This window comes from Leuciscus leuciscus, assembly GCF_965113295.1.
Source record: "Leuciscus leuciscus genome assembly, chromosome: 25".
NCBI lineage: Eukaryota > Metazoa > Chordata > Actinopteri > Cypriniformes > Leuciscidae > Leuciscus > Leuciscus leuciscus.
Window position 1 is genome coordinate 14,546,607 of NC_138724.1, and position 13,653 is coordinate 14,560,259.

The window sequence follows — 13,653 nt, forward strand, 5'->3', positions numbered from 1 at the left end:
AACAGGTATTCCTTTTTTTCCCATTTCATCTTATGTTTATATGACACACCCCCATTATGTCACTTCCTGTAATCGTTTACATCACAAAAAACTTTTTACAGTTAATGAGGTTTGTGGTGACATGATGGATTAAATGCAGCTTAAACTCTACCCTAGAACATGTCTGTCTGAAAAGAGAAAGAATTTTTTTACACTGCGTGCGGTAAACTTATGGAATGAGCTTCCAGAAGAAGTTGTGTGTTCCACTTCTATTAATTCCTTTAAGAATAGGCTGGACGCATTTTGCCAGTCAAAAGATGTTATGTATAACTATAAAGCTTGTTATTAACTAATGTAATTTATGAATGTAATTTAGTTATGATTGTTAGAAAAACTTAAATTATGAAATTTGATGGGTTTTTATAAATGTTAAAATGTGAATTTTATATGTGTATATATATATTTGTTTGTGTTTTTAGAGTCTGGAATAGAGGATTGTATATCCTGTACCAGAAATATTTCAATAAATTTCAATAAATTTCAATACATTTTAAATTTTACAATAGAAATAAGCCCCAAAGAACTATGGTTAAATATTTTTATTAAATGAATAATAGCATAGATACCTTGGAGGCCTGTAAACATTCATAGCCACAAACACAATAGGCTATGGAAATGTTGGATATAATTAGACAATAGTTTGTATTTTGGAAAACAAATATCTTAGAAGATATTATTTAAAAATATTGCCCAGCATATGGTTGTAAAGTAACTTGTTGAGACAGACTGAAATGGTTTTCTCATACTTTTCCCACTAGAAAAAAAGTTTCTGACAGTGTGAACTGATACTTGGCTTTGTTCAGCTCTTATTAAACACTGTTTATATGAGGATCATTTTGGATTAGTCCACAATCCCTCATAGTACAAATTTATAGTGACAGGCTGGGTAGAGATGAGAGAGGAAGTGTTATCTGAGACCCTTTAATATTCAGCTTTCTCCAATCCAACTAATACAAATCAAACAGTTTATATCTGAAGAAATACGCATGCATCATTATCTTATTGTTTCTCCCATCTGTTCTAGCATATAAAGACAAGTACCGGGAATGATAAGGAAAGCTGGAGTTCCTTGTTTATATCTTCTTGTTCTTTTTTCTCCTCTGGGTCTCTGATGGTTTATCATCTCTGGAGATCTTGTACCATAACAGACCCATTGGTTTCATGACACATCCATCCATGCTGGAGTAATAGTGCTGGCATCAGATGCATGTTTATCCAAAGCGGTCGACCCTTGGGATGTGACTTTAGCTGTGGAACATTGTCCTTTCCCAAACAGGGAGCAAGAGCTAAAAAATACACAGTTCATAGAAAATTGCATTATTGTGTTATTTGGCTTCGTTTCAATAATGCATCAAAATACGAGAGTTTTCTGAAGCAAAATGTGATTATAGGCTAAATAGAATTACAGTGAAAGCAACTAAACAAAGTGAGCAAACAAAGCAGTCATGATAACATTTCTGTTATAGAAAAAAAAATTAACTAACATGCATGAACATTTATCTTTCACAACATCTAAAATTAACAACTTCAGTATCTCCTTCAGGCTCTATAATGACTGTCCGGAAGGGGAGTTACACTTCCCAAGTCTACTGAGGATTAAGGAATGAAAGGCAGAGGAAACCAGAGAAGCTGACATGAACAAGAGTCCTTCTGCATAGATGATCTTCATATATAGAACCTAACATCAAATGTTAAGCTGTTGGCCAAATTAAGAAAGACATTTTGGGATCTTTTGATATCGGCCAACAACACATTTATTTATAACATTAGTGGTATTTTCTAGAGAAAACGACTATTATTATTTCTTACATATGAGTCCGAGTATTAAACTGCAGTGCATCACTCGTCCCTCACCATTTGTGTTATGGATATGAATGATACCTCAAATCATGTGGCTAGAGATGTATTGCTTTTCTAAGAAACTTATTGGTGGCATAATCCCAAAGAATACATATCATTCTGAGACTTTTGACCTGTAAGAAATTTCCCCCAACACCCTAGCAACTGCATAGCAATACCCTAGCAATGATCCAGAAAAACCTAGCAACCACCAAGCAATGCCCTAACAACAACCCAGAACACCCATGCAGCATTTAAGTAACTGCTAATCAATGCTTTAGCAACCACCAGGAACTGTCTCCATAGTATCCAAGTAGCATACCCTAGCAACCACACAGAACACCCTAACAACCACCTCGTCACGCCCTGTCAGCTACTCAGAAAAACCTAGTATCCGTCAAGCAATGCCCTCACAACAACCCAGAACAAACTTGCAAATGCGAAGCAACTGCTAATCAATGCCTTAGCATCCACCAAAATCTCATTGGCAACTACCCAGAAAGACCTAGCATCTGCTGAATAACATCCCAACAACCACCCAGAACACCTCAGCAACCACCCAGAACACCCAAGCAACCTAGCAACCATAAAACACCCAGAACACCCCAGAAACCAACTACAAGTGCCCTAGCAATCACACAGGAAAAACCCTAGTAACCACACAGAACATCTTATCAACCACCCAGAACACCCCAGAAACCAATGACCAGTGCCCAAGCAGAAAAACCTAGCAACCACCCAGAACATCCTAACAACACCTTAGCAACCACCCATAACATTCTAGCAACTTCTTAACAACCAGCAACCACCAAGAACACTCCAGAAACCAACTACCAGTGCCATAGCAACCACCCAGAACACCCTAGCAACACCTTAGCAACCATACAGAACATCCTAGCAACTGAATGGCAAACAGCAACCACCCAGAACACCCCATAAACAAACTACCAGTGCCCAAGCAACCACTCAGAAAACCCTAGCAACCACCCAGAACACCCTAGCAACACCTTAACAACCACACACAACATCCTAGCAACTTACATCACTCTTGATATTATAGTGGTGACATTTGCATGGGCAAGTACCACTCACTTTTTCCACAGTAAATGACTTTCATATTTCATATGAATTTTTTTATTAAATAATATGAAAATGGTCCCCAAAACTTTCAAAAGTCTCACTAAACTAATCCTCATGCTTTATCACTTTATCTGTGTTTTCCCCCTGCGGCAGGGACCAGGCGAAGCACCCCAGAGAATTCATTCTCAATGACAAACAGGACTTTCTAAGTCTCTCAGAGGTCCATCTGAGCAGCTCGGGGAAATTGCAGTGTATATATAGATAGATGGGATTAACCAGTACCATGCTGGGGTAAATTAATTCTGGACAGCAAATGTTGGTGAGAGGCAGAGGTGCAACCTGACCCCAACGCAACTTGAGACTCCAACACACACATATCAAGGGGGTGATGACATACAAGCATACACTTGCTTCCACTCTGTCATGCCAGGGAAATCAAGCCCTGCGATAGTTATCACTGGAGGAATGACCACACACATGTGCATTTAATAACCAGCTCACGTATTGCTTACAATAAGGTTTCACCAACCCAGGTTGTACATGACATAAACAGCTAGTTTTGCCAAAAATAACAATTCTGTCAGTATTAACTCACTCTCCTTTTATTGGAAACCCATTCAATTTTTCTATAGAGTTATTTAGCAGAATGTCCAAGCTTCGTTTTTCCATGTCTTTTTGTATGGCTTTAGATGACTTGGAATCTAATACAACAGTACTTTTTGATAAGATTAGAGATCTTTTTCTTAACATTTTTTGCATGGAAAGCAGCAGCTTGACAACAGAACAACAGAATTTTTAATATTTTGTGTGATCTATCCCTTTAATGTGGAGAAAAACTAAAACTAAAACATATCACGACCACAAGTTAAAGTCCGCTTTCAGTCAATCATTTTAACCATTAAAACTCTCATCTTCAATTAAATTAAATGTTTTGTTTTTTTTGTCCTGTGAAAATAATTTCTTCATGTCTTAAAATAGATTGAATATGCAAATCAGTCCCCTTCCTCCACTCAATCACACCAGCTCAGACTGCCTGATCCTCTCAGTCAACTTTACTGTAGTAAACGCTACACAATGCCAAGTGGAAATATTGGTTTAATTCAGCCACATATGTTTGAAAGTTGTTCCCACGACTCAATTCATTCCCTTGTTTTAGGTAAATTGTGTCCACGTTGTACCAAACTGTTCCCACATTTAGGTTACATTTTGCCACAGTTTTTCAACAAATTAGTACAATGTGGCCACAAATTAAAAAGTAACAAATTCTAAATTCATGCCCATAATATCTTTTTTTTTTTTTTGTCCCTGTGTCATGTGCAGGCCTCCATACTTTTAATTTCACAGCTGTCTGAAATAGTTGATTCTAAATGGTCAGTTGCGGCTTTCATGCGGTTAATTAGTAAATTAACAGTTGAATTACGGCCACAACGCGAAGCAGAGGCTTCAGCCAGTGATAGCAGACTAATGCAGACTCAAAACCTGCCGGGAACTACTTTAGCCGTGTGTTTCCCTGAAAATAATGTTCGTCAACCAATCAGATTCAAGCTTTCAACAGCCTGTAGTATAATGCTGTATGTATAATGGTCCATGGTAGCCAAATTCCTACATAACAGGACTTTTTTCGTGTATCCCTCTGTGTTCCTGCGATACAAAAACCAACAGGCCACATTAAGGATTTAAGACTCACACAGATGGACTTGTGGAGAGAGGCGATTAAGATCTCTTTATGTGCTGACTACTCACTAAAGCCTGGACTGTTGGTACCCATGAAGGAGATGTGTTGCGTTCCGCTGCCGCAAGCTGTTTGAGAGAGATCAGAGCTGAGGTGGTCTCTGGGAGAAATGCCTGGCGGGCCTGGGCAGATTTTCACCCTGAGCGCCAGAGCATTTCTACTGTAAGGTCTGAGATGAGTATGATAGGGGAGGATTCTTTCATTTTTTGGCACTGATCTGAAACTGCTCCTAAACCCTGCCAGCAGTTTCAATGTGTGCAGTCCGCATACAGGCAACGGCATCCTTTCTTTTAAAGAAAATTTTAAATTCTTAAACCAAGCTCCTAGTCATTTCCCCATAGCCCATAGCAATGTAAAGTAGTAGGTTTTGTGGTTTGTGCAGTTCATAGTGCAATTTAGACACTTCTGGAGTGTTTTTGTTGGATATGTCATAATGTCAATATTATAAAAAAGTTCAAGAAAAGTTGATTCGTTTGATGTTTGCATGTTGCTCATCTGACAACTTAATACTCGTAATAAGCAGAAAAGGCCAATTTCCCACAGCCGGTTTCATTGGTCAACTCAATCACAGTCACCAGACAAATTTAGACAGTTTTTTAATTGATACTTTTCAGAACGGACTAAAAAGGCTTAAATTTGCAATCAACATTTCCCTTCATTTTCTGTACCATTTTTTATTTATTTGTTTTTGCGTAGCTCGTCACAATGCATTCTGGGATTGACGTATTTGTAAAAAGATGTATGCAATACTTTCATTTTGGTGAAAATGAGGTCTTATAGAGTAGCATAATTTTACTGACTACTTTAGAATTGCTTTTGTGTCATGTTTCGTAGATAAACCTCAACCATTATGGGAGAAATAGCTGCACCTTCTGCCAAGAGAAGTCTCCGTGAAAAGACATGACACCAAAAATGCCCGTCTCTTCCTTTGATTACATTGTGTCTATCATAGCTTTAATTTGACCCTTCATTGTGATGTGGCAAGATAGTATTTCACATGAGCAGCCTTCGATTTACCAAGCAGACAGTCACCTTAGGAACTACATGTCTCTTACACTCATTTCAAGCTGTTGTCCAAATTGTTATCTGTCAGCAAAGCAACTCCCACCCTGGCCATAAAATTGGAGAGGAAAACAAGCCGACAAACTCCTCTGCTTTTCACGTCACTCATGATAATGTGAAAAACAAGCAGCTTTGGCAGTGGAATGTGATTCATTTGAGAGCTTTCTTTATTTTTTCCCCTTCTTTTTTTTTAAAGCCTGTTTGATGCGGGTGGCAGCCATAATGGTTGAATAGTTGTGGGCTAGTGAGGGTTCCTCCCTATGAAGTGTTTGTCTGTGTTCCACTAACACAGCTGGAGAAATCTCCGTATCTCACGCAAGACAGACCACCATAATCTGGCCAGAATGGCGAATTCAGATGTGACGAGATGACAGCGATTATTCTCCTCCAGAATATCAGAAGATCCTTGGTCACTTGAAATAAAACAAGATTAAAAGCCTAAAAATCAAATGTTGCTTGTCAATCAACAAACCTTCTAGGTATGAAATCAGTGTTAAACACTTGGACACTGCTGGGAAAGAGTCAGCAAAGCACTTACCGTCAGTTTGCTTCACTTTGCATCCTCAAGATAAGAGATTCCATAACAGCATAAGGCCGGATGGAGATCAGGAATTCTCCTGCACTGATGTGACTCATTTGTGAGGTTCACTGAAGCAAGACAATGTTTTCAAGCTGTTCTGGAGATAGACTGCACTAAACTCTTCCCCATCCACCCATCTATGTATACATGTATGAATCTATCTATTGATATACTGCACTAAACTCTTCCCATCTATCCATCTATATATCTATCTAGTCATAACAGCAGAACAATCAGGTCTGAAGCCAGAAATAGATGCTTGGACGGCTTGGTTCCTCTTGTGATCTTGACATTGAGGCAATTTAGCATGCGTGTTAGTGTATGTAGCGTAACAATGACAGAACTCGATCAATATTAGCCCATTTTTCCCATTCCTGGATGTTAGTAGGTGAAAACTTTCCATGTGAGCAGCTGAAGCAAATCTTCCCATATATGGAGCTGGGTGCTGAGAGCTGACACGATGAGTTCTTATGTTGAGTTTACGGCTTCCTAAATAGTTTGGTTTCCATTTCACTGAGCCATAAAAACCTCTTGGTATGTGCTCATCTTCATTATTGACCATGCGTCTTATTTATTTCACCCAGTTAGTTCAAATCAAAAAGGGCTAAATGAGGAGACGGGATGGTTTACCTGAGGATACATGCATTTTTGAAGTAGCCTTTCATTGACTTGTCTGTTCCAAAACCAAGTGTGCTGCCTACCTAGACTGTATTTGAAGGCACCATCCAGCATGAAGGATGCTCCTAATGGTATAGGTTGCAACATTACATCATTAGATCATATGTATACTTCACAGGGGATGCAATCCCAGAATGCATTGGGAGGAATTTTTTAGTTGACGAATTAGTCAAGATAAACGTTGAATGTTGGAAAAAACATTAATGTGAAGACTGCGATTTGTATGCATTGCACATTAGCATATTAGCAATATCACATTAGCTTTATACAAATGCTAACAGCAAACTCTGGATGCAAACGCTATTGAACACATTAACAAATTAGTGTGAACTCATTAACTTTAACAACATTGCTAACACTAAACTCTTTGTTGATCAATATATTGTTGATTCTCCCATGCACTTATCATGGAGAGTATCATTTGTGTATGACTTATCTTTAGTGATAACAAATCTAAGCGGCATGCTAATGCCAAATTCTATTCAAATATATGGACAAATCTCTTGTGGACTTATGAAGAGTGCCATTTGTGTGTCTCTAGATATTCTGCAGATGAGCAAAATCCCCCAAAATACATCTTCCAGATGAAAACATGAACATAAGATTGATTTTTTGAGTGAGCGAGACACTTGGACACACAGGCAAAATGTGTTAGCGGTGGCTCTGCGTCACAACTGCTAGTTGTTTTGAGTGAGACATCCCAAAGGAACCCACACCTCTTGACAAGCTGTCCTCTCACCCCAGATCAGGCCCCCGTGACCCTGTCAGTATTTGTTCAGATGTCTGACTGTTCTCGTGTCAGCCTCGGCGTGGGGTTCACACTTCCCGTCAGGGAGCTTGAAGAAATGGGAGAGACGCCAAGATCAGCCAGAGGAATTCATCTAAGATCAACTTCTCTGCTGACAGTACTGAACTTAGTCATAAAATCTGATGCTGAGCTTGTGATGTTTTATGAAAAATCAGCAGTGTGGTTTCTAATTTCTCCTCAAAGCTTTGAGGAAGAAAACCTCATCGTGAAAGAGATGAAAGAGATTGTCTGATGATAAAAGTCTGAAAATCAAGCGTCAGATTCTTTGAAAGATCTCCAATCAGATTGGGGAAACATGGGTAACATTAGGACTCCTTTATCTTTGATTGAATGGATGACAATAAAAAGTAAAATGAATGATCTGATGCGATTTGTGGGGGGAAAATAAAAACCTATAAGATTGGTTGAGGGTGAACCAATGCACTAAACTTCACCCTCTATTTCCAGTGTGATAAGTGAACCAGAGCCAATGTTTTTACTCCTCCTTGACTCATTACTTGGTTGGACTGGCAAAAGTAACTATATATAAGTCAGATTTATGAGAAACAAAGCTGCAATCATAAGATATACAGTGGCAATTGTTTTTAAAAATCGCACCAATGGAGAAACAAAGCCGCAATTGTGAGATATTGTCACGACACGTTGTAGGAAAGCCATATCCAAAGGTATCTGCAACAAAGGGCAAAGGCAAATGATAAAGTCACTTTGCGAGAAATAAAAATCACAATTTGGAGATATGAAGTCAATTGTTTCAAGAAATAGTCACAATAATCTTTTTATATTTTTTTTCTTTGAGGCAGAAATGGGCTTCCATACATGTAACTGTATTTATTTAGGATTTGACCCTATAATCTTTCATCAAGAGCACAATGATTATGAATTACTTTAACCACGACCCCAAACAGGGTGTTACTGACACTGCTATTTAAACAAACTACTGAAGCTCTGGGGTGTCAGCAAATATTTTTGCGGCACATACAGAATAATCCAGACTTCCGGATTCTCCTTTTGACTGAAAGCAACATGTTCTTCAACCTGCTGTTCGGTCCTTGCAGGCTCATTTGACTCCTCTCAAAAGTGGGCCATTTGTCGAAACGAGAGACCCATTTCCTCCGCATATTTCCAGAAAACTCAGCAAGCCCTTGTTCACTGCTGTTTATTCAGCTTTTGTAGCTTTTGGGCAGGGAAAGCCACAGCAGCGAGACTGAGAAAGAAAGAAAACGCTTACGGCAGGACTTTTCTTCTGCTGAAAGATGTGGCTTCTATTCTTGGCAAAACCCTCTTGGATTGGGAGGTTTCCTTTCTAAGAGCGAGACAGTAAGGTGTTGCATTACACCAAAGGTTTCCGACTAGCACTTGTTGCCAACATCTCTACGCTTTTGTCCCTGGTACTTCTCAAAGTGCTGATCTACCCAACTCAGACCATCTTACCTGAACTTCTGGTCCAGAGATATTCCTGAATGACCAGCGTATAGCAATTTCCATTTACCAACAAGCCTTCAGCCAAACATTGTAATGATGTGATGGCTAAATTCACTTTAGCATTTAAAATGACCGAAGCTGATCTATTTGCGAGGTGTTGAAAGGCGAATATGCTGGACTATAAAACGTTTGTGGGGACAGTTTAATGTGCCAGTCTGAGGAGAGGTGTCATGAAGATGGGAGGGTGTGTCTGGATGATTGAAAGCGTTCTTCAGACCACTGCCAGCTTTAGGGTGCTTAAAAGACGCTAGCTCCTCACCTAGTATTAGTATTTGGTGTCCAACATGAGCTCGAATCCAGATATATCAGCGGCGTCACTGCTGACTCAGAAATGCTGACACCTAGTTACACCACGGTTAACAGCTTGGAAGGTTCCTGATCCGATAGCCGACAGCAGACTGGTTACACACTCTTTTAAGGTGGTGGACCACTTCAAGAATAATACAAGTTTGGACCACTATACACCTTAACTACCTTAATTACGTACCGTTTTTTACACTTTCGCACAGTTTTACAGACAAGGCTTAAGACTAAGATGCATGTTTTAATAGATTAATCATGGCCAATTTACTTAAATTGTGATGAATTAAGAATTCATTTCCCAAAACGTATTCATTCGTAACCACATTGTACTAATTTGTTCCCTCGTTCCAGTGTCTGTACCGGTCTGTGCGCTCATCTCCACCTCTCCTTTTCTACAGCTCACATGTTTTCAGCAGGACGGTGTCCCAGCGGGTCAGTGGGTCGGCCGTCTCAGCTGATCTATAGACCAGAGGTTAATAATGGGATCCTCAGACCAAATATCCCCCAAAGGTGCAGACACCGGGCTGCAAAAACAAATAATACATATGTTCCTCAAGGGGCATGAAAAAGTAGAAGCAGACATGAAGATTGTGAAAAGACAGGTATTTATATATATTCTGTGATATTTAGACCAGAAGAACTAAAAGCGAAATGAACTCAGAAATTTTCTTTAACCATAACTGTGTAATTTTAGTATCATTGAGATCTTACTTTTTTTTTTTTTTTTTTCTGTGGTTGCCAGAATAATTCTTTCAAAAAGAATAAGTTCATCACAAGTAGTTTTTCTACAGGCAGAAGTATATACTAGTATACAGAAGGTGCACAGGGTCACTCACACAATCTCAAAACACCATCATGTAACACACATGACACTAAAATAATGCAATATTTTCATTCATTAAACAACAGAAGACGTAACATAAAACCCAAATGTACATACAGTAAATTATAACAAAAACTATTAAGAAACATGATTATTTCAACAAAATACCTTCAAATGTGAAGTATCACACAGGGAATTCAGGGAATGTCAGTTTACAGGTTTTTACTGTATATTATACAGTACGTGGATCTGTTCTTTTTTACATCTAAAAACTGTAACAGCATTTTACTGTAAAATTACATAAATGTCCAGTTACTGTTAACCTATTTACTGTTTTTTCCCATAGCGTTTTTACAATATTTTACAGTTATTAAAAAAAATACTGCGTTGTTTTTGTTAATATTTTCAATTCGTTTTTTTGTTTTAATATTTTCACAGTTTCATTATCATTTTTATTAAAGTTTTAGTAAATGCGTTTTTTTGTTGTTGTCATTTTTATTGTTTATTTTTATATAGGTTCATTCATTTTTATTTCAGGTTTAGTTTTAGTTATTTTAGAACATCATGTTAAACTTAATGAAAATGAGAAATGTTGCCTTGATTGCTAAGTTGAATTAAAGTAAGTTTAAGTTTTTGTTGTTGTTGTTGTACTTACATAAAAAAGTTGTTTGTTACAATGCACTTTATTGTGTTCATGTTATATTGCCAAACATTTTTGCTGCTATTGAGGTATAGGATACGGGTAAGGATAGGTAGGGTTTAGTACAATAAGGTCTCATTTGTTAACATTAGTTAAGTTACTAACATGGCCGATGCATTTGTTACTGAATTTTAATCTTTGTTAATGTTAGTTAATAAAAACACAGTTGTTCATTGTTCAAGTTAGTTCACAGTGCATTAGTTAATGTTAACAAATACAACTTGGTTTAAAGAAATGTGGAAATGAACTTAAAATTAATAAATGCTGTAGAAGTATTGTTCATTCTTACTTCATGTTAAGTTAACTAATGAAATCTGATTGTAGAATGTTACCATTTCATTGGAAGGTGTTCGGACTCTAGAAATGGATTGTGCCCTTTCTTCCTTGTAAGTGTATGGGATTTTAAACCCATTTTATTTACTTTAAAGTGAATACATAAAAATGTGATATTTAGGATAATGGTTTGGTCAGATCCATAACCCGAAGTAAGCAACAGTAATAGTGATGCTATAGCAGAAGACAGCACCCTGTATTTGGAAATGCTCTCTAATGTCCTCTCACAGGAGATCTCAGACAATAAACAGTATCCCAGGAGTCACGCTCCTCAGGGATGACAACATAAGGGAATCGGGCAACCCCTTTCACGAACAAGCCTAAAATAGTCATGTGTACAGTCCGGATCATTCCAGCGCGACTGCTGAGTTTACTCTCAAAACACGCACCTCTCTTCTCTTTACACAAAGAAGACTGACTGACATTATTCACATGATCTTATTCATGTCGTTGTATAACATGACGATCGTACACCATTCAGGATTGAACTGAAAATGCCAATTCAGTGCTTTCATTTGAATTATGTTAGAATGCAGGATGTAATTCAAATTCCAGGAATAAGAAATGGAATGAAATTAATAATCCTTGAAGAATGTTGGTAAGCATGGACCCCATTGACTTCCATATAGTAGGGAAAAAATACTACAGAAGGGTGCCGTCAACTGTCTGGTTACCAACATTCTTCAAAATATCTTTGCAATAAAGTAAATTATTCTTCCTGTCATTCCACTTTCACATCCAGTAGAAAGTATGTGTGGCCAGTTTAATTCAAATTCACAATTTCTAAACTTGTTCTCGAAGTAGTGTGAGTCTTGGATTTGAGGGCACTAACAGAACACTAAATTCATTAACAATGGAAACACGGCACAAAGCAAAAAATCTGAAATGTTTAATTCCTAGGCAAGAGCGTTGCTTAAAATTAGTCAAACAGCTGTGACAACAATGTTTTCCCTGTTCTCCAACCTTTTTTCTTTTTTTGGGAAGAATTCTACTTCAACTGATGTGATGTTAAGATTACAGGAAAATGGGCCATCTGATCTACAGGTGCCATATACAAACTTACATTTATTTATTTATCGTTTTGTTTCTGTTTGTGTGGGCACAGATTATTGTTACTCTACAGTGGAATACTTTTGATCACGCTAACCTTCAAGGTACGCATTTTTTTTTTCTCTTCTTTTTTTTTCTCTTCTCCTTTCTTCTTTTTTTTTAGTTTCTTTTTTTTTCTGCTGGACAACTATAAGTGATATATTTTTGTATAGGCTATTATATGTTTGGATTTAGCCTACTGGGCAGTTTAGATTAAATTGAAAATGAGGGATTCTAAGAAATAAAATGAAATATTATGCATATAATGACCAACCTTTTTCTTTATTTATATTAATTTTTATTTCATTTTTATTATAATTATTCATATGAATTAAGTCCCTGCAATGGAGCAGTTGCTGGGTTGGGAAGGTGACGATATCACCAGTACGTGAAGTGTTTGATCGATCTGCATTTCTTTAGGAAGGCAGACACATAGATCAGGATAGGGTTGCTGTTAATGAAATATCAGGGTAACTTTTTTGGTTTTGATAAGGGTTTTCTGTTTTCTTTATTCTTTTTTTTTTTTTTTTTTTTTTTTTTTGTCATTGTTTCTCTGTGTTTAATGTTGTTGAATGGTGATATTTTATTTTACTTGAGTTTGGCTATAGGACCACAATTAAGTTATGAATAGCTCTATACAGTATAAATATATGACATGGAATGTTAATGGGTTAAATCAAGCTTTGAAAAGGAAAAAAATTCTTAACTTTCTGTATAAGCAGAGTGTTGATTTCATTTTCCTACAAGAGACTCACTTAACAGTAGCAGACCATGTTAAATTAGGGTGCCAATGGAAAGGGCAGATTTTCTTTTCTTCATTTTCTTCTCAAGCAAGAGGGGTTGCTACACTGATTAGTAATAAAGTACAATTTCAACAGGACAGAGTAATTAAAGATAAAGCGGGTCGCTTTGTTATAGTAAGGGGTTATGTAGCCTCAGAACCAATAGTTTTGGTAAATGTTTATGGACCAAATTTTGATGAACCACAATTTTTCTACAATTTGTTCTTGAATTTAAATTACCCCTCCTCCGAACTTATAATTGGTGGTGATCTGAATTTGACCCTGGGTATATTAGATAGATCGGCTACCAATAGGTTTTCACA

The 13,653-nt window shown here is 37.4% G+C and overlaps 1 long non-coding RNA gene across 1 annotated transcript; it reads right to left on the minus strand.

The window, feature by feature from the left end:
* Window positions 1–563: 563 nt before the first annotated feature.
* Window positions 564–7,336, minus strand: LOC309490674. The gene is made up of 2 exons (XR_014202810.1): window positions 6,291–7,336; window positions 564–6,165 (listed from the first exon to the last, which is right to left on the minus strand). It is a non-coding gene; the product is annotated as an uncharacterized lncRNA (long non-coding RNA).
* Between the last annotated feature and the right edge of the window lie 6,317 nt (window positions 7,337–13,653).